Source organism: Bubalus bubalis, chromosome 14 (genome assembly GCF_019923935.1).
Source record: "Bubalus bubalis isolate 160015118507 breed Murrah chromosome 14, NDDB_SH_1, whole genome shotgun sequence".
NCBI lineage: Eukaryota > Metazoa > Chordata > Mammalia > Artiodactyla > Bovidae > Bubalus > Bubalus bubalis.
In genome coordinates this window covers 80,938,856-80,966,342 of record NC_059170.1, presented here as the reverse complement: position 1 = coordinate 80,966,342, position 27,487 = coordinate 80,938,856, and the positions used below count along the sequence as shown (strand labels likewise).

The window sequence follows — 27,487 nt, the reverse complement described above, 5'->3', positions numbered from 1 at the left end:
AGTTTCAGCCCTCTCACACCTGTGAAAATGGGAATCCTTGAAAAGCTCCTTCAAATTACTCAGAGGCTATCCCCGAACTGCAAAACCATACACTTAACTAATTACCAACCGCTGCTGCCGTTTAGTTATTGATTTACTTTTCATTGCATATAGAATGCAGAAATCTTAACTGTTAACAGCTACACAGCCACTCCCGGGGTCAGAAGACAGACCATTACCAATATCCTAGAAAGCTCCTGTGTGTCCTCCAAAGTTCTGTCGCTGTAAACTAACGAGTTGAGTTCTAACACCATTGATTATTTTTTTCTGCTCTTGCACTCCATGTAAGTAGAATTGTGCATACATCCTTTGTTGTGTCTGGTTCCTTTTGCTCATCATATTGTCTGTGAGATTCATCCATGTTATTGTGTGGATCAATAGTGTGATCTTTGTATGGTTGCACAGTATTCTGTTGTATGAAGAAACCAATATACTTTTTTCTTTTTTTAATCATTCTCTCATTGAACATTTGGCTAATTTAGAGTCAGCATAGCTTTGTTGAGATTCTAAATTGTTTCCATGTTTGTCCTCTCTCTCTCTCTCTGCCCTTCTCTCAAACACACACACTCTTATACACAGGATCTTTGCATGACGGAGGAGCCTGGTGGGCTGCAGTCCATGGGGTCGCTAAGAGTCGGACACAACTGAATGACTTCACTTTCACTTTTCACTTTCATGCATTGGAGAAGGAAATGGCAACCCACTCCAGTGTTCTTGCCTGGAGAATCCCAGGGATGGCGGAGCCTGGTGGGCTGCCATTTATAGGGTCGCACAGAGTTGGACACGACTGAAGCAACTTAGCAGCAGCAGCAGCAGCTCTAATTGATAGAGGATCCACTAAACTTTTAAATTTTACTTGGGAAAAAATCCCAAACAGGAAAAAAAGTAAACAAAAGCAAAAATAAATGAGACAAAAATTTATTTTCCTTGATACAAAGTAATCAAATTGCCATGCAGATAGGATTTACATTTTGTCAATTTGAACTTGTCAGCAGGAGAAATTCAGTTTGTCAGCTGCCTACAAATGTGTTGTTTCTCTGAACAGTCAGGTTGTTTGTGGGTAGCATATCTACATTTGTTTTTAGTAAATCTGCGTTCAAAAATTGAGAAAGCTCATGTCAGAAAATCTAGTTTTCAGACATCTCAAAAAGTTAAAACCTCTGATAGACCTGAGCCCCATTCCCACAGGGCAACAACAGGCAGGAATTGAGTATGAGCCCCTGCAATTAGACAAGTACATGTACCCCTGTCTGCACAGGGCTCACCTCCACCTACTGCTTCTTACACTGCCTGGTCTGTGTAAGTAAGCATGAGAACCCTGCTCCACCATATGAAAGTCGGTCAAATTCATGTCAATTTGTGTCGGTAAAATTCATGTGAATGTCGGTCAAAATCATCCATGCTTCTCTCACTTAGAATACAGGAATTTGGCAATTCCCTGTTGATGAGAGTGTTTTAGAACTAAAACATTCTAAAATTTGTTGCTTTTTTTATGTGTCCAAAAATCTTTCTAAAAGTATTACATACAAACCTGATTAAAAAAAAAAAGGCTAAAATAAGAGGGACAGTTCAGAATACATTAAATCTCTGTGTTAAATGCAGATGAGAGAATGTGTAGAGAATGTGTAGGGAATGTGTAGAGAAGCTGACCTTGCTTCTTCTGCCCAGAGAAACTTCATTCAAAATGTCCACCCACAGGCCAGTCTTCTGATCAACATCTATTAGCCATGTGGGAGGGTATTTGACAACGGATGAGAAAAACAGCCCCTCCGACTCACTCGATTAAATACTTCCTGGACCAAAGCCAATTCCACCATGATGGGTGGACTGGGGAGTTACTAACTGCATTTAGTCATTTTCATGGTGCCAGTGATGTTACAGGGGAGATAAAGTGATTTCCTTTTGCAAACTAGACAGTCTGAAGTCTTCTTATGCAAAAATACAAATGTCTCCTGGATACATTTAAAAAATGAAAAAATTTTGCTGGGCTCACTAGGTAGTAAAGGAAATATATGAGCACCCCCACCCACTCTACAAATAAGTGACATAAACTAGAGAATGTATACAGAGAATAAACTAATGAAAAAGACAGGATAGCTCCAGGGAACATGGCAATAACAACACTGATCTGGAGACCAAGCCTTAGGCCCTCTGAATAGCAAAGGCAGGGTGTTTAAGCTTATGAGAAAGAACCTAGAATGGAGCTTTGGAAGAAAGCTAAAGTTGTTACTGCCTTAGAGGAAGCAAAGTAACACTTCCCCCTAGGAAAACACCATTGATTTAAGCCTTGAGGTTTTCTACATGTGAACACCGATGGTGGCTCAGACTGTAAAGAGTCTACCTGCAACGTGGGAGACCGGGGTTCAGTTCCTGGGTTGGGAAGATCCCCTGGAGAAGGAAATGGCACTCAACCCAGTATTCTTGCCTGGAAAACTCCATGGACAGAAGAACTTGGTGGGCTACAGTCCATGGGGTTGCCAAGAGTTGGACATGACTGAGTGACTAACACACACACAATCAACTATTACCACAGAAGGAGAAACATCACCAAAATTAAGTTGACAAAATGACAAGCTGGCTTATGCACCCGATAGGATTAGCAGATACATACAAAACAGGTATATGTAAAGTGTAAAAACAATTAAAAATAGAATAAAGATGAGTATGAGTTGACTGTCAAAAATTTTTTGGTCAATCTATGAACTGATTTAGAGGTGGTAAATTGGTAAGGGACCATGATATTCCATGGGTCATATTTTCCAGAAATTTTCCTGATTTTCCAAACTGTGCATCACCCCATCAGCTGTCCAATTACTTTGTCCCAAAGATTTCCAGCCTCTCACAACCACTGTCAGATCTCTGTGATTCAAGGCACCCTGACAAGAACTTTAATTTTTCTGCCCATTATGGTAGTTAAGTCTACCTTGCCACTTACAATAAGTATTGCTTACACACTCTGTTATTCTGGGTCCCATTACATAAGTGATATTAGGAAGCTCGACTCCCAGACAGCTGTTCTGTATGTCAACCCAGCCAATAGAAGACAGCCTCCACAGAGCACCCTTCTGCAGAGAATACTTATTGTCTTTGTATAAGGAGTATCCTCTGGGCTGTCTTAGTTAGAAACATAGTCAAGTGACAGGTCCTCAGACAGTACCTAAAACTATCTTCACATTTATTTTAACTTCCTTATTCCATGAGCTATCTGACCCCTTATCAAGATATGGTAAAACTACCATATGATCCAGCAATCTCACTCCTGGGCATATATCTGGAGAAATTCATAACTCATAAAGATACATGAACCCCAGCATTTACTGAAGCGCTATTTACAAGAGCCAAGACATGGAAACAACCTAAATGTACATCAACAGATGAATGGATAAAGAATACACAGTACATATATATGATGGATTATTACTCAGCCATAAAAATAATGGGAAAGACTAGAGGTCTCTTTAAGAAAGTTGGAGATACCAATGGAATATTTCAGGCAAAAATGGGCTCAATAAAGGACAGAAATGTCAAGAATGTAACAGAAACAGAAGATATTAAGAAGAGGTGGCAAGAATACATAGAAGAACTATACAAGAAAGGTCTTAATGAACTGGATAACTATGATGGTGTGGCCACTCACCTAGAGCCAGATACCTTGGAGTGTAAAGTCAAGTGGGCCTTAGGAAGCATCACTACAAATAAAGCTAGTGGAGGTGATGAAATTCCAGTTGAGCTATTTCAAATCCTAAAAGATGATGCTGTGAAAGTGCTGCAGTCAATATGCCAACAAATCTGGAAAACTCAGCAGTGGCCACAGGACTGGGAAAGGTCAGATTTCAGTCCACTTCCAAAGAAGGGCAATGCCAAAGAATGTTCAAACTACAGTACAACTATGTTCATTTCACATGCTAGCAAGGTAATGCTCAAAATCCTTCAAGCTAGGTTTCAGTACATGAACCAAGAACTTCCAGATGTACAGGCTGGATCTAGAAAATGCAGAGGAACCAGAAATTAAATTACTAACATCTGTTGGATCATAGAGAAAGCAAGGGAATTCCGGAAAAGCATTTACTTCTATTTCATTTCCCTGGAAGAGGGAAGGGCTACCCACTCCACTGTTCTGGCCTGGAGAATTCCATGGACTATAGCAGTGGCCATGGGGTTGCAAAGAGTCAGACACAGCTGACTTTCTTTTCACTTCATTTATGTTTCATTGACTACACTAAAGCCTTTGACTGTGTGGATCACAACAAACTGTGAAAAATTCTTAAAGAGATGGGAATACCAGACCACCTTACCTGTCTCCTGTGAAACCTATATGCAGGTCAAGAAGCAATAGTTAAAACCAGACATGGAACAACAGACTGGTTCCAAATCAGGAAAGGAGTATGTCAAGGCTATATACTGTCACTCTGCAATAACTTATATACAGGGTACACCATGTGAAATGCCAGGCTAGATTAATCACAAGCTGGAATCAAGACTGTTGAGAGAAATATCAGCAACCTCAGATATGCAGATGATACCACTCTAATGGAAGAAAGTGAAGAAGAACTAGAGAGTCTTTTGATGAATATGAAAAGGAGAGTAAAAAAGCTGGCTTAAAACTCAAAATTTAAAAAACTAAGGTCATGGCATCCAGTCCCATCACTTCTTGGTAAATAGATGGGGAAAAAGCAGGAACAGTGGCAGATGTTATTTTATTTTCCTGCGCTCCAAAATTACTGTGGATGGATGAAATAAAAAATAAATAAAATGATGAGGGGAAAAAAAAGATGGGGTCAAAGAAGCTGTGGAGTTTTCTCCCCATTTGCTATAGGCCATCGGAGCATATAAGCTTCAAAGAACCATCCTAGAAACCATAGGGAACAGCTTCAAGAGTCCTTTGCAAAATTACTAAATCTTGAGTTACTGAGTGCTTCTATATCAAAGAAATCCTCACTGTTTCAGCTCCATGTGGGTTCCATCCTCCCCACTATAAACTCAAAGTTTGCTTTAATGTAGGTTTCCTTGGTTTTGAGGGCATAAATTAGCTAGGCAATTCAATTTATCAATGGGTATGCCAAATCTTCCCAGGGAAAGGATGGTACTTTTCTGTTGACTCTATTCTCTAGTTATCAGCTTGGAGGCAATAAGGAGTAGCAGAAAAAGAACTTAAGTTGAATGAGAATTATCATAGGAGGCTTCAGATGAGGTCCTTGTACAGCCATTGGGTAAAGAAGGTTGTTGTTCTCTGTCAAGGGAGAAGGGATTGCTCCTGTCTTCCAAGATCAGTCCAGTTCAGCTCAGTCATCTCTGACTCTTTGCAAACCCATGGACTTCAGCAATCCAGGCTTCCCTGTCCATCACGAACTCCCAGAGCCTACTTAAACTCATGTCCATCGGACTGGTGATGCCATACAACCATTTCATCCTCTGTTGTCCCCTTCTCCTCCTGCATTCAAACTCTCCCAGCATCAGAGTCTTTTCCAGTGAGATGGTTCTTCGCATCAGGTGGTCAAAGTGTTGTATTATCAGCCTCAGCATCACTCCTTCAGAATATTGAGTACTGATTTCCTTTAGGATTGACAGGTTGGATCTCCTTGCAGCCCAAGGAACTCTTAAGAGTCTCATCCAAAACCACAGTTCAAAAGCTTTAATTCTTTGGTGCTCAACTTTCTTTATAGCCCAACACTCACATACTTACATGACTACTGGAAAAATCATAGCCTTCAGTAGAAGGACCTTTGCTGGTAAAGTAATGTCTCTGCTTTTTAATATGCCATCTAATTTGGTCATAGCTTTTCTTCCAAGGAGCAAGTGTCTTCTAATTTCATGGCTACACTCACCATCTGCAGTGATTCTGGAGCCTCAGAAAATAACAATGAAAAATCACTGTTTCCTTTGGTTCCCCATCTATTTGCCATGAAGTGATGGGACTGCATGTCATGATCTTAGTTTTCTGAATGTTGAGTTTTAAGCCAACTTTTTCACTCTCCTCTTTTACTTTCATCAAGAGGCTCTGTAGATCCTCTTTATTTTCTGCCTTAAGGGGTGGTGTCATCTGCATATCTGAGGTTATTGCTATTTCTTCTGGCAATCTTGATTCCAGCTTGTGCTTCATCCAACCCAGCATTTTCCGTGATGTACTCTGTATATAAGGTAAATAAGGAGAGTGACAATATACAGCCTTGACATACTCCTTTCCTGATTTGGAACCAGTCTGTTTTTCCATGTCCAGTTCTAACTGTTGCTTCTTGATCTGCATAAAGAATTCTCAGATTTCTCAGATTTTTTCTTTTTAGAATAACTAAAGAGCCTCTTGATGAAAAGTGAAAAAGGAGAGTGAAAAAGTTGGCCTAAAACTCAACATTCAGAAAACTAAGATCATGGCACCTGGTCCCATCACTTCATGGCAAGTAGATGGGGAAACAGTGGAAACAGTGATAGACTTTATTCGGGGGGAGGGGGGGGCTCCAAAATTACTGCAGATGGTGACTGCAGCCATGAAATTAAAAGACACTTGCTCCTTGGAAGAAAAGTCATGACCAAACTAGACAGTATATTAAAAAGCAGAGACATTACTTTGCCAAAAAAGGTCCATCTAGTCAAAGCTATGGTTCATTTCCAAGACAAACCATTCAATATCACAGTAATCCAAGTCTATGCCTGACCAGTAATGTTGAAGAAGCTGAATGGTTCTATGAAGACCTTCAAGACCCTCTAGAACTAACACCCAAAAAAGAGATGTCCTTTTCATTATAGGGAACTGGAAAATAAAAGTAGGAAGTCAAGAAATACCTGGAGTAAAGGGAAAATTTGCCCTTGGAGTAAAGAATGAAGCAGGGCAAAGGCTAATAGAGTTCTGCAAAGAGAATGCACTGGTCATATCACACATCCTCTTCCAACAGCACAAGAGAAGACTCTACACATGGACATCACCAGATAGTCAATACTGAAATCAGATTGATTATATTCTTTGCAGCCAAAGATGGAGAAGCTCTATACAGTTAGCAAAAACAAGCCTGGGAGCTGACTGTGGCTCAGATCATGAACTCCTTATTGCCAAATTCAGACTTAAATTGAAGAAAGTAGGGAAAACCACTAGACCATTCAGGTATGACCTAAATCAAATCTCTTATGACTATACAATGGAGTGACAAATAGATTCAAGGGATTAGATCTGACAGTGTGCCTGAAGAACTACTGATGGAGGTTTGTGACATTGTACAGGAGGCAGTGATCAAGACCATCCCCAAGAAAAATAAATGCAAAAAGTAAAAATGGTTGTCTGAGGAGGCCTTACAAACAGCTGTGAGAAGTAGAGAAGTGAAAGGCAAAGAAGAAAAGGAAAGATATACCCATTTGAATGCAGAGTGCCAAGGAATAACAAGGAGATATAAGAAAACCTTCTTCAGTGATCAATGCAAAGAAATAGAATAAAACAATAGAATGGGAATGACTAGAGATCTTTTCAAGAAAATTAGAGATACCAAGGGAACATTTCATGCAAAGATGGGAACAATAAAGGACAGAAATGGTATGTACCTTACAGAAGCAGAAGATATTAAGAAGAGGTGGAAAGAATACACAGAAGAGCTATACACAAAAGATCTTCATGACCCAGGTAATCACGATGGTGTGATGATTCACCTAGAGCCAGACATCCTGGAATTTGAAGTCAAGTGGGCCTTAGGAAGCATCACTACGAACAAAGTTAGTGGAGGTTATGGAATTCCAGTTGAGCTATTCCAAATCCTAAAAGATAATGCTGTGAAAGTGCTGCACTCAATATGCCAGCAAATTTGGAAAGCTCAGCAGTGGCCAGGACTGGAAAAGATCAGTTCTCATTCCAATCCCAAAGAAAGGCAATGCCAAAGAATGCTCACACTACCGCACAATTGCACTCATCTCACATGCTATCAAAGTAATGCTCAAATTTCTCCAAGCCAGGCTTCAACAGCTCATGAACCATGAACTTCCAGATGTTCAAGCTGGATTTATAAAAGCCAGAGGATCCAGAGATGAAATTGCCAACATCTATTGTATCATCAAAAAAGCAAGAGAGTTCCAGAAAAACATCTACTTCTGCTTTATTGAGTTTGCCAAAGCCTTTGACAGTGTGGATCGCAACAAACTGTGGGAAATTCTTAAAGAGATGGGAATACCAGACCACCTGACCTGCCTCCTTGGGCCACATTCAGTAAATCTTAATCCAATTTTCTGTTGATGGGCAGGGCTTTGACCTGAGGCCAAACTATGGTGGGTGTAATGATGATAATGGTGACCTCCTTCAAAATGTCCCATGCATGCACTACTGTACTCAGTGCCTCAGACCCTGAAGCAGGCCACCACTGACCAACACTCCATCGAAGACTCCTGGACACTCATGCACATGTCTGGATCAGTTTCTTCCAAGATGGCTTAGGGAAATTTAGGAGTCAAGGTTCTCAAGTTCATCCACTCAAATGAACTCATCCCAGATCTCAGCATCCCTATCCAGGCCCTGAATCTTACAAAGTTGTGTATTGAGTCTCAAAGTTCCATATAGTTAAAGTTATTGTTTTTCTAATAGATGTGAGAATTGGACCATAAGGAAGGCTGAGCACCGAAGAACTGATGCTTTTGAACTATGGTGCTGGCGAAGACTCTTGAGAGTCTTTTGGACAACAAGGAGATCAAACCAGTCAATCCTAAAGGAAATCAACCCTGAATATTCATTGGAAGGACTAATGCTGAAGCTGAAGCTCCAATACTTTGGGGGCCTGATGCAAAGAATCAACTAATTGGATAAGACCCTGATCTGGGAAAATTGAGGGCAGGAGAAGGAGAGGGCAACATAGGATGAGACAGTTGGGTGGCATCGACTCGATGGACATGAGTTTGAAAAACTCTGGGAGATAGTAAAAGACAGGGAAGCCTGGAATGCCGAAGTCCACTGGGTCACAAAGAGTCAGACACAACTGAGCAACTGAACAACAACATCAAAAAAGTGGTCATCTTATTCTACAATCTGTATAATTATCATTGTATGTTATAGCTATTAGATATCCCAACATTTAAGTACCTACCTAAGTCTCATCTTGATTTACTACAGGTGGATGCTTGTATAATGATGACCTCCCATTGAACAAGTGTGAACAAGTGTGATGCTACTATATACCAGGATTAATTTTCAGTCCAATTACCACACCAAAAAATTTGTGGTCCCTATTACTTTCAGACAGGTGGGTAATCCAATTCCCAAATCCTATCCACAGGGTATCTTTCTACAACCACTTGCTTTAGCTCAGTTTCCTAGGGACAAGCATTAACAGATAATGCCTTAATTGGAAAATGCAATCCCAAGGTAGAAGAAAATAAATGAAGCAAGGAAGAATAAGAAGCAAGAAAAAGTGCTATGTTACTATCCTACACATTGCATTATGATGAACCACAAAGAAACATAGCCAGGAGTTCAGCAAATGCATCTGCTAAGTGACACGGGAAACCTCTAAGCATGCTGTGCAAGGACACACACCAAGGAATAGGCCACCAGAGAGATGCATGGAGAGGGACTTTATCTGCCTTGCTCCTTCTCTCTCCCACCAGAGCAAGCTGCTAAGGATATAGGTCAATGTTTTTCAGTCAGGTACAATTTTACCCCCCAGGGTAACACAAATAGAGATATTTCATATCGAGAGATCCTATGCTTATTATTGTCACAATTGGGAGAAGCTACTGGCATCTCGTGAGTAGAGGCCAAGAATAACTTTAAACATACTACAATGCACAGGACAGTCCCCCACAATAAGAATTATTCAGCCCTAACATCATTAATGCTACCGTGACAAAACCTGTTTCAGATAATGGGAAAGCTGAAAGAAAACGAAGAGGTACCTAAGGTGTGTCTAACAAAACAACCAACAGGAAAAAGACAGATGTGGAAGACATTTCACAAAAAAGAAACACCAATGGAGAACAAAATACGAACAAACTGGAACCTCTTTAGTAAACAGGGAACTCAAATCATGGTAAGACACCATTTCTCACTCAACTGAGTGGCAAAAATTAAGACCTTGAGAACACAGAGCATGGGGAGACTGGGTCTCTAGAGGAATTCTCATTTTTCTATTGTGCTGGTCAGGAGTGGAAATTGCTACTGTCTCTTTGGGAAAGAGTTTAGTCTCATGTTGTAAAGTTGAACAAGTGCATATTTAAAGTAAACACTCATACCAGTTTGCCCGAGACTGTCCTAGTTTTAATGCTGGAAATCCTGTATCTTAGGAAATTCTGAAGTTCCAAGTAACCTGGAATAATTGGCCACCTGTATATCCTAGCAATCTGTTCCAATGTATGTAACCCTAAACAACTCTTGCACAAGCACCAGGAGATATATAAAAAATAATTATAATATCATTTTCATAACAGCAGAAAATAGACATAATGGTAGAGTCCATGTACAAGAGAATAAATGGTGAGATATTCAGGCAATGTAATATTTTCTAGCTGTGAAAATGAACTACAGTTACATGTAACAATATGGATGAATTTTAGAAACAACCATTTGATAAAATGAGTAAATCTGTTGACTCTGAGTATGAGATAATTACAAAACTCAAAAGGAAGCAAAAACAGGGCTTCCTGGGTGGCTCAGTGATAAAGAACTTGCCTGCCGATGCAGGAGACACGGTTTCGACCCTGGTTTGGGAAGACTCCACATGTTGCGGAGGAACTAAACCCATGCACCACAACAACTGAGCCTGTGCTCTGGAGCCTGGGAATTGCAACTACTGAGCCCACAGCCCACACCTGATGAAGCCTGCATGCCCTAGAGCTCAGGGTCCACAACAAGAGAAGATACCGGAGTGAGAAGCCATGTACCATAGCCACAGAAGAGCCCCCACTCACAGTAACTAGAGAAAAGCTCAAGCAGCAACGAAGACCCAGCATCACCAAAGATAGATGAATATTTTTTTCAAAAAAAGGAAATAATAATCAAATATTTCATATAGATATATTCATGTTTGGTCCAATTTCTTTTTAAGCAAGAACATGGTGAATGTTAGACAAATTTAAGATAGTATCCCTGGAGGGGAGGGGAAAGGAGGAAATGGAATGGAAGGCTCCCTTCTCCTCAAAGAAAATTAATTAAACTAATCAATTATTACATCCCCAGAAAGTGTTCACTGGATTTTGTATCTTTGCTGTCAACTTTAATGGTGTTATTTATTTCTTTTTTGGCTATGCTATTTTGTTTATTTTACCTATTTTTTTTTAAACCCTTCTTTATCTCACGTTTTAGAAATAGATTGGGAAAGAAGAACGAATGTCATACAGTCCCTGAGCTAACAAGGGTGGGTGGGTATTTTGGCCTGGCCTGCCATTCACGGGTCTTGCCAGCATGTATTTCCAGTCAAGTTCTCATTCTGCTTCCAAGGAGCTGGGGATCCTAATGTCAGCCTGTTAAGTCTCATGCTAGAATTGGCTGTACCTGGTCACTTGGGAAGCACCATACTTAAAACACAGGCCCCAGAGAGCAGTAAAAGCTCAGGAAAACTGCAGAATAGGGCTGCTGTTTAATTTACACAGTTTAGTCTCAGAGTGAAGAAATCCATGAACGGAAAATTACCATTTCACACACACATCCCAATGGAAACACACAGGCACAGATCTCCCTATAAATATGTTCCTAGCCTGCCCCAGAAACTTGATCTTAGAGGGTTTAGAGCCTCGGAAGTTTGATTTTGGGACCATAATCCAAAAATTCTTTATTTCTACAAAAACCCATTCAGTGTGCTTAGCACACTTACAGAAGTTGTACCACAGAAAGAGAGTCTATCACGTTAGTCTGCATCATTGCATTACCTCCCTGAAACCACAAACACCGTCACACACTGAAAATTTCTTATGTTCAGGCCCACTCCAAACCTCACCTTTTTCTCCAAGCACCCATCACAGTATTTTCTTCCTTCTTTCCTCCCTCCCTCCCTCTCTCTCTTTGAAATAAACACAAATACTATTATTCCGCCTGCAAGTTAACTTTTGTCTTCCTGAATTCTGGTACGTTTTTGTGTGTTTCTAGTCTTTAATCTTGATCCCTTTGGTGCGTGATGCTCAGCCCTTCCCTTCCCTGCGCCCCTGTTGCCTTCACTTCCAAATTATCTGACAGCATCATGGGACACCTTTTCTGTGTGTCTCTGAACACATTCTACTGTCCTTGCCTTAAATATGCTTCTTCTTTATTTTTTCTGAGGAACAACTACTCACCTTGTATGATTTTTAAAAATTATTTTATTTTTATTTTTGGCTGAGCGACATGTGGGAGTCCAGTTCCCCACCCAGGGATCAACCCCCCAGCCCCCTTCCCCCGCATTGCAAGTGTGGAGTCTTAACCACTGGACCACCAGGGAAGCCCCACCTTGTACATTTTAATCAAGATGTTTCTCTTCTTGGTAAATTGCAATCTCCTTTCCTGTGTATGTCTTTGAAACTCTTCTTACCAAAATCCCTCAAGTTTGGACTATTTCTGCAGCCCTTAAATTTGGACTGGCTGTGTGATTTGCTTTGGCCTACAAAGCAGAAGTGACATCTGAGTCTAGGCCGCAAAAAACCATTCACACTCTTAAACTTTCCTCAGCCCATGAGGGTGGGCCTGGACTAGTCTGCTGGAGAGCTGAGTTTCCCAATCAGTTACCAGATATGCACCTCAGACTGTTTGAAAGGCACCTGAAGCCACCTCAGACTATCGAAACCCCAGCCCACCTGTCAGCTGATTGCAGGCAAACCAATAAACCAAGCCCAGGTCAGAACTCAGGTCACAGAGACTTATGAGCAATAACACATGCTTATTGTCTCAAGCTACTAAGTTATGGGCTTATTCATTATGCAGCAACAATGGATGTTCTTTCCTGATCTAATAGCTGCAACATACTTCTACCATAGCCCCTTATATCACTACATAGCTTCTTGTGTTTCTCTTCCACAAATGTTCAAGCTATTTAAAAATGGGACAAATTTTTATTTTGCACCACAAAACCTAACAGCACCTGCCAATTTTTCAATAAATGAGTGTCAGAAAAATATCAATGATAATTAGCTAATTAAGGATTATAAGGATGGCCAAAGGATGGCTTTGGAGGTAGACAAATCAGAATTTGAATCATAATTCAGTTTTCTATATGTGTTACTCCACAGATTTTGGCTAACCTCAGACAACTTTATCTGCCCATGTATAAACTGAAACTAGAATTATATATATGCCACAGGATTGTGGTTATAAGATATATATTCCCTTTGCCTCCAACCTGGGGCAGAGCATTGTTGTTGTTCAGTCGCTCAGTCGTGTCTGACTCTTTGTGACCCCATGGACTGCAGCATACCAGGCTTCCCTGTCCTTCACTATCTCCTGGAGTTTATTCAAACTCAGGTCCATTGAGTTGGTGATGCCATCCAACCATCTCATCCTCTGTAGCCCCTTCTCTCCCTGCCCTCAATCTTTCCCAGCATCAGGGTCTTATCTAATGAGTCAGTTCTTGGCATCAGGTGGCCAAAGCATTGGAGCTTTGGCTTCAGCATCAGTCCTTCCAGTGAATATTCAGGGTTGATTTCCTTTAGGATTGATCTCCTTGCTGTCCAAGGGAGTCTCAAGGATCTTTAGCAGCACAGTTCAAAAGCATCAGTTTTTCAGTGCTCAGCCTTTTTTACAGTCCAACACTCAAAACCATACATGACCACTGGAAAAACTATAGCTTTAACTATGTGGACTTTCATTAGCAAAGTGATGTCTCTGCTTTTTAATATGCTGTCTAGGTTTGTCATAGCTTTTCTCCCAAGGAGCAAGCGTCTTTTAATTTTGTGACCACAGTCACTATCTACAGTAATTTTGGAGCCCAAGAAAAGAAAGTCTGTCACTGTTTCCACTTTTTCCCCCTCTATGTGCCATGAAGTAATGGGACCGGATGCCATGATCTTAGTTTGACATGGGACAGGGTGAGTGGTCAACAAATGAAAATAAAGGCATAAAATGTATGTAAAGGACCTTCCTGGTGGTCCAGTGGTTAGGACTCTGCCTGCCAATGCAGGGGACACAGGTTTGATCTCTAGTACTGTAAGATTCCACATTATGTGGGGCAACTAAGTCCGTGCATCACAACCTCTGAGCCCACATGCCTCAAGCCTGTGCTGGGCAATAAGAGAAGCCACCATAATGAGAAGCCCATGGTGAAGAGTAGCTCCAGCTTACCACAACTAGAGAAAGCTTGCATGAAGGAATGAAGACCTAGCACAGCCAAATACATTTTTTAAATGTATGAAAAATAATAAAAAATTAAAATGTACAAAAAGCATTTAGTATAGTACACAGCTTGCTGCTGCTGCTGCTAAGTCTCTTCAGTCGTGTCCAACTCTGTGCGACCCCACAGATGGCAGCCTACCAGGCCCCTCCGTCCCTGGGATTCTCCACGCAAGATCACTGGAGTGGGTTGCCATTTCCTTCTCCAATGCATGAAAGTGAAAAGTGAAAGTGAAGTCGCTTAGTTGTGTACGACTCTTTGCGGCCCCATGGACTGCAGCCTACCAGGCTCCTCCATCCATAGGGTTTTCCAGGCAAGGGCACTGGAGTGGGGTGCCATCACCTTCTCTGGTACATAGCTTACAGATACTCAAAAAATATAATTAATTAATGTGACCTATGGTCTATTAATGTGATCATGATCATCATCATTGCTGTCACTTCTCACAGGAGAACTACAGGTGCTCCATCCATAATTCCTTGGCATCATCACCTCTGTACATGCTGACCCGATGGTAGTTTCCAATGGCAAACACCTGGGACTCTCTCACTCCCATATGTAGCACCCCTCACTCCCACCCAGAGAAGCAGCCCTCAACCAAGGCAGATGGGAGAATGTGGCTATGTCCCCCAGTTTCCCTTCCCTTGGTTAGGATAAATCTAAGGTATGTTTTCTACTATATCTAGAACTGCCAAATGAGGCTGTGCACCTTGTCACAGCAGTGATAAAATACATTTCCTGTCTTTCTTCTCTTCCCTACTCTACGACAAAGATATATACTAGCATCATCCCCACATATACACCAGTAGCTATAGAATCACCATCTGATTCTAGGGAAATCAACCTAAAATAATACTACTCTTAGGTTTATTTTACCCTTATTGCTTCAGTATCTAATTGCTTCTCCCAGTAATTCTGACTTCCATTTAAGGCCTAGCCTTTTAATGATCTCTCCAGCTAATCAAAGAGTTGTATCCAGCCCACTGATGACAAAACCAAGCACAGAATGTGGTGTGCCACTTTTATCTTCTTGGATGCTCTCATCATGGCTCACTTCTCTGAGTATATGAGGACAAAGTGAAATTGTAGTTGATCTTGGGTAGCTCTGTGCTCCTCCTGATGGGCATCTGAAACCCTGGCATTGACTCTTGGTCAAGACAGAGGTGAAACATACTAGCTTAGTGATTTGTACTATGCTGTTAAGAGTAAAAACCTACCCTAGGTATCCTGGACCAGCTTGTCTATGCTGTTCACTAAAATGTATGAATGTGAAAGTGAAAGTCACTCAATCACGTTAGACTCTTTGCAACCCCACAGACTATGTAGTCCATGGAATTCTCTGGGCCAGAAATCTGGAATGGGTAGCCTTTCCCTTCTCCAGGGGATCTTCCCAATCCAGAGTTGAACCTGGGATCAACCCGCATTGCAGGTGGATTCTTCAGCTGAGCCACAAGGGAAGCCCAGGAATACTGGAGTAGCTTATCCCTTCTCCAGCAGATCTGCCCAATCCAGGAATAGAACCAGGGTCTCCTGCATTGCAGGTGGATTCATTACCAACTGAGCTATCAGGGAAAGACAAAAATGTATGGATTGATGGTTTGTACTTGTTTATCTGTATGCAAAACTGCTTTTGTGGAATATAAAATACCCCTCAGTAAGTTTGAGCTTTGGCTCCTTTGAGACACATGTATTTTGGTAGTTCATGATCAGAAGACAAAGTATATCCTGTGTGGTGGAATGGGGACTGTACCTGGAAGTCTCAGTCCTTAGAGATGTTTTCTGAGCTTGCATTCACCTGCTGGACCCTATCCTGTGCCTTTGTGTGTGTACTTGGAGGAATCTTTACAATTATCTGATGCTATATAACCATATAGTTATACTATATAGTAGAAGGCAATGGCACCCCACTCCAGTACTCTTGCCTGGAAAATCCCATGGATGGAGGAGCCTGGAAGGCTGCAGTCCATGGGGTTGCTGAGGGTCGAACATGACCAAGCGACTTCATTTTCACTTTTCACTTTCATGCATTGGAGAAGGAAATGGCAACCCACTCCAGTGTTCTTGCCTGGAGAATCCCAGGGATAGGGAAGCCTGGTGGGCTGCCATCTATGGGGTCACACAGAGTCGGACACGACTGAAGTGACTTAGCAATAGCAATAGTATACTACACTATACATAACACTATATATAACTATATCTGACATTATATAACTGCTGCACTGAGGCTGTCTTATGACAATTGCAGCCTTTTGATAGCAGTCTGGTATGGAGGAAGGAAAGGACTATAGCAAGCAAATTTAGAACTATTTCAGAAAGATACGAGTCTTAGAAAGCAGGGCCTAGTGTTTTGCTGAGTTTTGTTGTTCAACTGAGTTTTCGTGAAAACCCCTCCTAACATAGACTTGAGGTTGGTCCAAGCTCCAACAGTGGCTGTGGGCTTCTTTAAATCTTGGACCCCATGCCAAGGTCACTGCATAATTCTTTGTCCTCCCACCACCACCTGTGAGCTCTGCCCAATGGATACATACTCCAATATAGAAGCCCTGTCTTTGGAGAGCATCAGTTTCTCTGGTAAGCATTGGTTGATCTACATACCGCTGTCTATTTTTTTTTTAATTGAAGTACAATTACAACATTTCAGGTATAAAGCAAAATGATTTAGTTATATACACATACATATATATGCATATATGAGTGTGAAAGTGTTAGTCATTCAGTTGTATCCAATTCTTTGCGACCCCATGGACTGTAGCTTGCCAGGCTCCTTTACTCTCTGAGCCGCCAGGAAAGTGCCTATGTACGTATTTTGAAAGTGCATAAGTATATATTCTTTTTCAAATTCTTTTCCATTATAGGTTATTACAAGATAGTGAATACAGTTTCCTGTGCTATATAGTAGGTCTCATTGTTTACCTTCTTTATATATAGTATTTTTTCTGTTAATCTCAAGCTCCTAATTTATCCCTCTCTTTCTCTCTCCTCCCTTTGTTAATCTTAAGTTTCTTTTCTGTGAGTTTGATTCTGTATTTTAAAAAAGTTCACTTTTATTATATTTTTGCATTTCATATTAAGTGATATCATATGACATTTCCTGCCCGAGTTACTTTTTATGGATAACTAACATTCCACTGTGTATATGTACCACATATATAGTTCTCTGTGCTATACAGCAGGACCTTGCGGTTTATCCCTTCTACTTATAATAGCTTATATCTGACACCTCCAACTTCCCACCCTGTCCCTCCCGCTTGGCAACCACCAGTCTGTTCTCTATCTCTATGATTCTGTTTCTGTTTCATAGATAGGTTCATTTGTCTCATATTTTAGATTCCACATATAAGTGATATCATATGATATTTGCCTTTCCTTTTCTGACTTATTTCACTTAGTATGATAATCTCTAGGGCCATCCATGTTGTTGTAAATGGTATCATTTCATTCTTTTTTAAGGCTGAATAATATACCATTGATAATACATATATATATAAATGATATAGTCCATTGATATATATATTTGATATTTATGATATATCAATGATATTCCACTATATATATATGTATATATATATGATATTTAATGATAAGAGCTGTTCATATATGTTGGAAACAATTCCTTACATATTCCCATCTTTTTAAAACATCAATTTTAAGTAGTATTTTCATTTTCTCTTTAACGCTCCACCTAGGAATAATCCATAGGAAAGTTTTAGTCTTTAAGTTATGCTTCACTAAGCTAAGCCATTGGTCCTTTAAAAAACTCATTTCTTATCCAGAAAGGTACCCTTAATATGCACTATTTCTCTGTGACTCAAGTAACACTGTTCTCAGAAGTTAGGAACCGTGCAGGAATGAAGGGAATTGTTATAAAAGCATCTGGAAGGCTCAAGTCTCCAAGTGTTGCCTTGAACATGAGATTTCAGGGCAGATTCTTTTCTTCTCACAGTGTGACATCAAGCTCCTCTAAATTTCAGAAGCCACAAATATATACATCATAGACTGAAACAGCAAAATAAATTACCATTTATGTTATGGTAACCACCATAAACCAGCAAAATAACCACCATTATATACCAATGGTTATAAATCACCACTCTCAAGGGACTCTTGAGAGTCCCTTGAACAGCAAGGAGATCAAACCAGTCCATCCGAAAGGAAATCAGTCCTGAATATTCATTGGAAGGATTGATGCTGAAGCCAAAACTCCATTACTTTGGTCACCTGATGCGAAGAACTGACTCATTAGAAAAACCCTGATGCTGGGAAAGATTGAAGGCAGGAGGAGAAGGGAGAGACAGAGGATGAGATGGTTAGATGGCATTACTGACTCAATGGACATGAGTTTGAGCAAGCTGTGGGAGCTGGTGATGGACAGGGAGGCCTGGCGAGCTGCAGTCCATGAGGTGGCTAAGAGTCAAACATGACTGAGTGACTGAACTGAACTAAACTGACTGTACATTAAAACTCAAATAGCAGCATACCTTACATATGACAATTAGAATTATGTTTGGGAATTCACAAAGGACATTGGTGATCATCTAGTTTAAACTGGCAGAAGGACATCCAAAACCTATTTTAAATCCATCTGTTCTCAGTGCCAGGTCTCTAAGCCAACTCATCATGCTCACTTGCCTAGGGGACAGTGTCCTATTTTCCACAATGACTGAGCCCTATCCCTACCTAAATAACAGTCTTTTACAAATATAACACAAACTCACTTCTTTACTATTAACCCTCCAAACGTTTCTGTCTTTGCTGGAGTAAAGTCAAGACAATTGTCCATGTCTAAAGACTCTGCAACTTCCTCTCTATATCATGCTTCTCCAAATACCCTCTTGAACATCTGGATTCTGGTTCATAGCACATGTAAGATCCTATCTTCAAGCTTTTACCCTATGGGCTCTTTTCCATCACTCAGAATTCTCTGAGTGGTCTTCTCTTTATACTGAAACAGAAGTTGCCCTTTATTTATTCTTTACCTCATTAACCTGTTTATCATGTTCATAAACATAAATGGCTGCCAGCCTCTTTTGCATTTATTGACAATCACTCCTTGGTATCTGGGGACAATTGGTTTTAGGACCCTTGTGGATATCAAAATCCATGGCTGCTCAAGTCTCTTGCATAAAATGACATAGGCAAGTCAGCCCTCTGTATTCATGGATCCTCCATCCAAAGGTTTAACAAGGATGCTGAACATGAGGATAGGGATGTCCAACTCTACTTACCTCCTCCCACTAGAATGTCAGCTCTTTCAAAGTTGTCCCCCTGCCTTTTTTGTGTACTATCATATCCCTAAGTGCCTAGAACAATGTGCAGACATGTAGAAGTCACTCAGTAAATATATACTGAATAAAAAGGTACTTTTTTAATTTTCTTACCACTGCATGATTTAAAATTTTAAAAGGAAAAAAAGTAACATAATTTATTACCCTACCTTTTTTATGATGGCTGTGGATGAATCAGACTCCAGAGGAGTGTGGCTATTTCTGTTCTGCAACTTTTTGTTGGTGCTCTTCACTGCTCTTCATTTTTCTTCAGTGTTCATTTTGGCAAGAGGTGGGAACATTTTGCCATAGTGTATTTCTGCAACAACATGGTAACAACATGAGTCAGAACCCCACCAACATTATGCTCTGTTTAAAAATAAACATAAAACCTCATTTACTTCACGCTCTCCTCCATGCTGTACATCCCCTCTTTACTGTTTCAACACTTTTCCTCAATATGCAGCTACAGACCTGATGTTACTACCTGGACACCCCTAGGCAATGTCAGGTTCCCTTAGCACTGCCTGCACCAGTCACAGCACTTCCTCTAATCATTCCACTGTGAGTCCATCTCTCCCACTGATGGTGAGCCCCCTCTGGGGATAGGAACTACACCTTTGGCCTGTGAATCCTTAGTCTCACTCACTCTCTAGTAATTATACAAGTTGAATACAGCTGATTCTCATTATTTGTAGTAGTTATGTTCTATAGAGTTGCCTGTGATACTGAATGAGTGATGCTGAACCATTGGACTGAGAGGAAATACACGATTAAGTTTATGTTCATCTTTGGCCTCAACACTTGTACCACTCACTCAATACACAACCTTGTTGTATGGTTTTGTGTTAATTTCCACGTAAAGACACCTTATTTAATTGTTGTTGTTGTTCAGTTGCTCAGTCATGTCCGAGTCTTTGAGACCTCATGAACTGCAGCACCCCAGACTTCCCTGTCCTTCGCTATCTTCCAGAGTTTGCTTAACTTATGTTCATTGAGTTTGTGATGCCATCCAACCATCTCATCCTCTGTTGCCCCCTTCTCCCCCTGCCTTCAATCTTTCCAGCATGAAGGTCTACTTCAATAAGTTGGCTCTTTGCATCAGTTGATCAAAATATTGGAGTTTCAGCCTCAGTCCTTCCAGTGAATATTTAGGATTGATTTCCTTTAGGATTGACAGGTTTGATCTCCTTTGCAGTCAAAGGGACTTGCAAGAATCTTCTCCAGCAGCACAACTGGAAAGTAGCAATTCCTCGGCATTCAGCCTTCTTTACAGTCGAACACTTATATCCATATATCATGACTATTGGAAAAACCATAGCCTTGGCTATATAAACTTTTGTCAGCAAAGTGATGTTTCTGCTTTTTAATATGCTCTCTACGTTTGTCATAGCTTTTCTTCCAAGGAGCAAGAGTCTTGTTATTTCAAGCCTGCAGTCACTGTCTGCAATGATTTTGGAGCCCAAGAATATAAAGTCTGCCACTGTTGCCATTGTTATTCCACATATTTGCCATGAAGGGATGGGACCGGATACAATGATCTTAGTTTTCTGAATGTTGAGTTTTAAGCCAGATTTTTCACTCTCTTTCACCTTCACCAAGAGACTCTTTAGTTCCTCTTTGCTTTCTGCAATGAGGGTGGTGTCATCTGCATATCTGAGGTTACTGATGTTTCTCCTGGCAATATTGATTACAGCTTGTGCTTCATCCAGCCCAGCTTTTCACATGATGTACTCTGCATATAAGTTAAATAAGCTGGGTGACAATATTCAGCCTTGATGTACTCCTTTTCCAGTTCTGAACCAGTCCGTTGTTACATATCCGATTCTAACTGTTGCTTCTTGACCTGCATACAGCTTTCTCAAGAGGCAGGTAAGGTAGTCTGTTTTCCCATTTCTTTAAGAATTTCCCACAGTTTGTTGTGATCCACACAGTCAAAAGTTTTAGTGTAGTTAATGAAGCAGAAGTAGATGTTTTTCTGGAACTCTCTTGCCTTTTCCATGATCCAATGGATATTAGCAATTTGATCTCTGGTTCCTCTGCCTTTTCTATATCCAGCTTGTACATCTGGAAATTCTCAGTCCACATACCATTGAAGTCTAGCTTGGAGAATTTTGAGCATTACTTTGTTAGCATATAAAATGAGTGCAATTGTCTGGTAGTTTGAATATTCTTTGACATTGCCTTTCTTTGGGATTGGAATGAAAACCGACCTTTTCCAGTCCTGTGGCCACTGCTGAGCTTTCCAAATTTGCTGGCATATTGAGTGCAGCACTTTTATAGCATCATCTTTTAGGATCTGAAATAGCTCAGCTGGAACTCCACCACATCCACTAGCTTTGTTTGTAATGATGCTTCCTAAAGTCCACTTGACTTTGGATTCCAGGATGTCTGGCTCTAGGTGAGTGTTCACACCATTGTGGTTATCTGGGTCATTAAGATCTTTTCTATATAGTTCTGTGTATTCTGGCCACTTCTCAGTATCTTCTGCTTCTGTTAGGTCCATACTATTTCTGTCCTTTACTGTGCCCATCTTTGCATGAAATGTTCCCTTGGTATCTCTAATTTTCCTGAAGAGCTCTCTAGTCTCTCCCAATCTATTGTCTTCCTCTATTTCTTTGCACTGTTCACTTAGGAAGGCTTTCTTATCACTCCTTGCTATTCTTTGGAACTCTGCATTCAGATGGATATATCTTTTCTTTTTCCTTGCCTTTGACTTCTCTTTTCTCAGCTATTTCCTCCTCAGACAACCATTTTGCCTTTTTGCATTTCTTTTCTTGGGGATGTTTTGATCACTGCCTCCTGTATGATGTCACAAACCTCCATCCATAATTCTTCAGGCACTGTCTGTCAAATCTAATACCTTGAATTTATTTGTCACTTCCATTGTATAATCATAAAGGATTTGGTTTAGGTCATACCTGAATGGCCTAGTGGTTTTCCATACGTTCTTCAGTTGAAGTTTGAATTTTGCAATAAGGAGTTCATGATCTGAGCCACAGTCAGCTCCTGGTCTTGTTTTTGCTGACTGTATAGAGCTATTCCATCTTTGGCTGCAGAGAAGATAATCTGATTTCAGTACTGACCATCCGGTGTTGTCCATGAGTAGAATCATCTTTTGTGTTGTTGCAAGAGGGTGAATGCTATGACCAGTGTGTTCTCTTGGCAAAACTCTGTTAGCCTTTGCCCTGCTTCATTTTGTACACCAAGGCCAAACTTGCCTGTTACTCCAGGTATCTTTTGTCTTTCTAATTTTGCATTCCATTCCCCTATAATGAAAAGGACGTCTTTTTTTTTTTTTTTTTTGGTGTTAGTTCTAGAAGGTCTTGTAGGTGTAGAATTCAAGACTTTGTAGACCTACAAGACCTTATTTAATATCTGTTTATTCATTGAAAGTCATCTCACAGCCAAGAGTACTGTAACTCATGCTTGAGCCAAGCTTATTCAAGACACGTAGATACTCGATAAGATACATCACAGCCTCCCAGCATTTAGGAACACTAGACGACACTTTAGCACTATGCTCTGGTGGACAGCTGGTGGACATTTCCAACAGCAAAATCACCAAGAAAAAGCACAGAAATACAAAAACATAAGAAGGTGGCTTGAAAATACAAAATCCATCAATAATGAGGATTGGATGAATACACACTGGTGAATTATATGCACTGCCATTGAAATGAGCAAAAATTAAATACTACTGATAGCATGTAAAGAGACAAATAAAGATTTCATATACCTCATGAACAATTAGGAACTGAAGGCTGTTATTCTCGCCTATCCTAATAAAAGGAAAAATTCCAGATATCACCCAATTTCAGACAAGCCCAAAGAAAACTTCTTTAAAAATAATTATAGGTTGAGAGTCTACATAATCGATTAGGCATAACCCAAAGTGCTCTCCAAAAGATGGCTCCATTTTTCTCCTGAGATTATAAGAAATACCTGCTGTTATTTCATTATATGCATTAGTTAACTGTAGATTCACAACGTGATATTTCCCAGACATTTTTTTTATAACAATGCCAATACTTTGTGACATAAACAGCAAAGATTTTATACGTCCACTATCTACTTTCTAATGCATTTGAAGGACATTTAAGACTTCCTTAAGAATACAGATTTTATGTTTTAAGGCTGCTGCAAAATTTTTGCAATTAAGTTTACTTCTCAAAATTTTAAACTGGTTAAATTTAACCCTGATTTAATTGTAGTTCATAGGAAGTAATTTCTTAGTAAAATCGTCATTGCAAAAGCATGCCCTATGTCTTAAACTACCATTCCTTCAATCAGTAGGATTTGCAGAAAGTGACGTTTTGTGTAGAAACAGGATGATTCTGAAAGCTCAGTTCCAATGTGTTCAAAGTCCGATAAAATATAGGTAGATACAGCTTCCTCTTAAAGTCTTGTGAGACTCTCTTCATATATTTCAGAGTATCAGAAGGAGTCATTTTGTCAGGAAATGTAATTTCAGGATTGATACAACCATATGGGGGGAGAGAACAAAATGGCGGAGGAGTAGGTGGACATGGAGTACATCTCTCTCCACAGATATATCAGGAATACACCTTCGGACACAGAAGTGCATGCAGAACACCAGCTGAGAGCAGACAGGAGGACCTGACCAGCGGAAAAGAATATATAGAACCACGCAAAACTTGGTAGGACGAAGGAACTAGCGGGAAAAACAGGACTGTTAGTAGGACTGGACCTGCCCTTGGTGGGTGGTGGAACTGAAGCAGGGGTCTGATCCCCACTCTGGGGGCAACTGTCTATGTCAGAGGAGAAACATTTAAGGCTGAGAGTGAAACAACTGATCTGTGGCAGCCAAAACAGAATAAGAATGAGACAGTCCTTGCTGCAGCCATACAAACCCTGGACAGGAACACAGGTCCCATGGAAGTTGCAGTGGCTGGGAGCTGGAGTTTGGGGATTGTGGAGCAATCCCAGGGCGAGGGCTGCTGTTGACTGTGGAGAGATGGATCCAAGGGGATGTGAGGGAGGAGACTGTGGTGGGAAATGCCTGTGGAGGAAAGCCAGGCAGCCATGGAAGCAAGGCGATACTGCTGAGTCACACGTAGAGGGTGAAGCCATCACCATAGCCTCTCTCTCCCCCCATGCACCAGCATCAGAAGCTGAACAATAGAGAGGCTGGCCCATCAAATGCCTGATGCACTGAACTATAGAGTAGTACCCCACCCAGGGTTCTCCTTTAAGAGACTGATGCACCAAAATACAGAGTAGGACCCCACACAGGGTGCCTCTTTAAGTGCCAGATATGCCAAATAACACAGAAGGACCCCAGGCAAGGGAGCCCTCTAAGTGCCAGACTGGGCAGAGCTACAGAGAAAGACTGGCCAAAGCGGCCTTCTGATCACCAGCTACAAGAGGTTTGAAAAAAGACTCTGATAGGGCCAAAACTCCTGCAACAGAGGCAGTCCGTATCCCTGACCACTTGGTGCTGCCAGGTTCCCTACAAGCCCACTAGCTGCACCACCTTCATGCTCAACCCTCACTGGGGCAGAGCTGCCCCAGGCAAAAAAGTCTTGTGTCTATGCATGCAGGGTCGCTTCAGTCGTGTCCAACTCTTTGCGACTCTGTGGACTGTGGCCTGCCAGGGTTCTCTGTCCAGGGGGTTCTCCAGGCAAGAATAATGGAGTGTATTGCTCAATACTGGTTGCCATACCCTTCTAGAGCACTACACCTCCTGCTGCCCTAGTCCCCAACTCCCCTGAGTACCTGTGACCCAGGCAGGTGCACCACCTGCACACCTGGCCCTCACTGGGGCAAACCCAAGTTCTCCAGGGCAGCCTCAGGAACAAACACAAGTGGACAACCCACATGCAGAGGTGGAAATAAAACCACAATTGAAACCCAGGGGAAGAAGACCCCAAACCTTCCCACCAGCTGTACAAGCTTCAGATTAAATCCACATGATCTACTAGGCAGACTCTGTGTCTGTAGAATATATAAAAGGACACTGAGAGCTCCCACAAAAGAAAACGCACTAGTTCTGTTAGCTGTGGACATTAGAGGCAAGACACACAGGAGCAGGACCAGATTGGAATCTGAGCTGCCCCCACATCAGGTCCAGAGACCAGCACAATGTTTGAGGGCATTCTAGGGAGGTGAGGTGGACTGTGACTCCCAGAGAGGGACTCTGACAGCAGAGACTCAAGAAAAACATTTATTATTCTTATATTTTGACTTGTTTTGTAGATTCTTTTGGAATTTTTCTTTTTTTCCCCCCTTTCCCCCCCTCTGTTGTAGTTACTGATTTTATTGGCACTATGAGATCTAACTAAGCTTATGAGCTTTTTTTTTTCCCCTCAAAGTCACATTTTTTTTTTTTTTTGTTATATATAGAGGTTGTCAGGCCCAACCTCTGCCTCTATGTTGGGCTTCTGCAGTTCTGTGGAGTTTTCCTTTTTTTTTTTTTCCTTCCTTTTTATCTTTCTCTTTTTAAATCTTTAATTTTTTAAACCTATTTTCCTACACTTATTCCTTTGTTTGCTTTTCTTACTGTTCATTTCCCCTTGCAGTTAATCTTGTCTATAAATCTCCTTTATATACCTCTATTTAAATTTGCATAGCTACTCGTTCTTTTCCTCCTTTCCTTTCCTCTCAACATATTTGTTAGTTTTGTTTATATTGCTTTATTCCCCACTTGGCACATTGCTTTGGTTTTGTTTTCCAGTTTGTGCTTTAGTTACCTTTGTTCTTAACTGGTAGAGGCAATGTTTTATTTCCTTTGTTTGCCAGGTCAATCTATTGTACTTTATTTTTGTTGGACTGTTTTGATTTTGCTTATGGATGTATACGTATATGCATATATTACATTATTTTAATTATTATTTGCCTGATTTGGTAACTGCCATTTGTTTGGGGTTCATCTTTGGTTTCTCATTTTTGGCTATTTGTTTTAATCCCACTTAATGCCATAATAAACCACTGTGGAATCTTCTCTTCTGACCAGAGATAAAGCCCTGAACCTTTGGAATGAGAGCACTGACTCCAAGATCCTAGACTACCACGGATCTAATCATAGGGAGTATCAAATAGTGAGAACAACAAACAAAACAAAAATACAAACCAATCACCAGCAGACAGGATTACCACCTCAACCTTGCCCATCAGAGGAAAAACAAACAAACTCAGCACAACTCTCACCCTGTAGGAAGCTTACACAAACCACTGCACCAACCTTCAGTTCAGTTCAGTTCAGTCACTCAATTGTGTCGGACTCTTTGCGACCCCATGAATCGCAGCACGCCAGGCCTCCCTGTCCATCACCAACTCCCGGAGTTCACTCAGATTCACGTCCATCGAGTCAGTGATGCCATCCAGCCATCTCATCCTCTGTCGTCCCCTTCTCCTCTTGCCCCCAATCCCTCCAAGCATCAGAGTCTTTTCCAATGACTCAACTCTTCCAATGAGGTGGCGAAAGTACTGGAGTTTCAGCTTTAGCATCATTCCTTCCAAAGAAATCCCAGGGCTGATCTCCTTCAGAATGGACTGGACGGACCTCCTTGCAGTCCAAGGGACTCTCAAGAGTCTTCTTCAACACCACAGTTCAAAAGCATCAATTCTTCTGCGCTCAGCCTTCTTCACAGTCCAACTCTCACATCCATACATGACCACTGGGAAAACCATAGCCTTGACTAGATGGACCTTTGTTGGCAAAGCAATGTCTCTGCTTCTGAATATGCTATCTAGATAAGTCATAACTTTCCTTCCAAGGAGTAAGCGTCTTTTAATTTCATGGCTGCAGTCACCATCTGCTGTGATTTTGGAGCCCAAAAACATAAAGTCTGACACTGTTTCCACTGTTTCCCCATCTATTTGCCATGAAGTGATGGGACCAGATGCCATGATTATAGTTTTCTGAATGTTGAGCTTTAAGCCAACTTTTTCAGTCTCCACTTTCACTTTCGT

General features: G+C 41.0%; 1 protein-coding gene across 2 annotated transcripts in view; it reads right to left on the bottom strand.

Annotated features, from left to right (window-relative positions):
• Positions 1–27,487, bottom strand: part of PAK5 (p21 (RAC1) activated kinase 5) — a 427,019-nt gene that overhangs the window by 211,704 nt on the left and 187,828 nt on the right. For both annotated transcript variants that reach the window (XM_044928304.2, XM_025264585.3), the window contains exon 2: positions 19,723–19,871. The gene's annotated coding sequence lies outside the window, so the exon portion shown is untranslated. The remainder of the gene's footprint in view (positions 1–19,722; positions 19,872–27,487) is intronic.